Here is a 1,978-nt window from a genome sequence, read left to right on the forward strand (position 1 = left end):
GCAGTAATACAGTCTTTAATTCAAGCTGGAATTCGTTTTGTTCACCCAAACTCTATTGCCCAGTTATATATAACTTTAGCTGTTCCAACACTAACGTATAGTCTTGAGCTTTGCGACCATAAAGAAATGTTATTGCAAAAGCTTGATATAGTAGGAAGAATTGCACTGAAGTCACTTCTAAACGTTTCAAAACATAGTAAAAATTATATACATCCCCTATTTTGTATTGAAGATATATCTATAATTACGCAACAAAATAAGATGAACTTATTTATTCGCCTGTTGAAAAATAAAATGACATTTGATATTCTTAAGTCGCAGTTGAACAACGAATTTGTAGATAGCGTCAAGGCTCTGTGCAATAGTCATAAATTAAATATAGAGAAACTAATGCAACACAAAGAAAAAATAAAAATTACTGGTTTAAAAAATATAATTCCTGAAACGGATCTTAAAATCTTAAAATGTGCAGTTGAGTAGTGGAACTCAAAAGAACAAAGAACAATCTTCAAGGATGTTCTTGAAAATAAAATTCCTAGATCCTAGAGATTTTTTTTGAAACTTTTTATTTACCTTACTTGTAATATATAGTGGGTGTTTAACAAATATATAAATAAAAAAAAAAAAAAATGATACAATTAATTATTTTGCAATTAATTGACCTAAACATTTTTTTTTTTTTTTGGATGTTAGGTCATAGAATGCTTCTAGAATCATTAGTTTAGTTCGATAAAAAAAAGTTATGCAAAAAGGGGTTAAGCAAACCTTCACTAAGTTAAATCATTTTTTTTTTAAGAAAATGTTATCAATTCGCACCCAGAATTCGCACCCATGACCCAGTCATTGAGTTATTAAACTTATATATTGATTAAAATGAAAAATCATATATATATATATATATATATATATATATATATATATATATATATATATATATATATATATATAATATAAAATAAAATATGAAAAGTAATATTATTAAAGTAAAATTGTCACATCTATTAAAATGAAATTAAAGTTTATTTATCCGCTAATAATATTAAAGAATAATATTTAAAGTTTAGGTCTTGAAATGAATCATTTAATTAGAAAAATCATGTAAAAAGATTATATGTGGTAATCAACACATTATCTTTTTTTAAAACCACATAAAAAATTTTTTAGGAGGTGGAAGGGGGAATTCTTTGCATAATTTTAAGGAGGAGGAGGGGAAAGTAAAGCTTGACAATTCTTTACTAGGAGGGAAGGGGGAGGTTTCAGAACTTTCAAAAAATGCGTGACGTATTTTGTGCACTATATCTAACGCATTAATCTCTCAACATTTAAACAATTTTTTAAAAATAACTTTTTTAAAAAAATTTAAATTTGTTTTTGTGAAGGCCTATGATTTAACCTAGAAAATATTTCTAATGCAAAGTTATGTTTCAAAAATGCGTGAATTTTTTAATTTTGTTAATTTTTTTAAATTATCTTTTCAGGCCTTCTGTAAACTTTAAAATTTTTTTAAAAAATAATTCATTTAGGTTTTTGGTTAATATAAGTGATTAAACTTTATATTTTTACCTTTATATGTTTTCAGTTAACATTTTACGCTAATATGCGGGATAAACATCTGTTCACGCTGTCTACCTTAATATAACGTATATTTGATATAAATTTTATTAGCACTTGAAGGTCCTTTAAAAAAAACGTTTAAATATTGTTCAATAGTTTTTGTTTTTTTTCATTATTTCAAAAAAAATTCCTTGATTGTCTCAAATTAATATTTTCAAATAGCTAAATAAAATAGAACATTAATTTACAAAAGTATTTTCGCTAGTTACGAAAAGTGCAAAACCCTTCTCGATTCATGTAAATTCTTGATTATAATTTTCTAAAAACCTAAATTGTGAGTTGCTATTTTGATTCAATTGATTTAAATAATTTAGAGAATTATTCAAATCAGAGCCTCAAAGTGAATTAAAAAAAGATTAACTGA

This window comes from Hydra vulgaris, chromosome 14 (assembly GCF_038396675.1).
Source record: "Hydra vulgaris chromosome 14, alternate assembly HydraT2T_AEP".
In the NCBI taxonomy this organism is placed as follows: Eukaryota; Metazoa; Cnidaria; class Hydrozoa; order Anthoathecata; family Hydridae; genus Hydra; species Hydra vulgaris.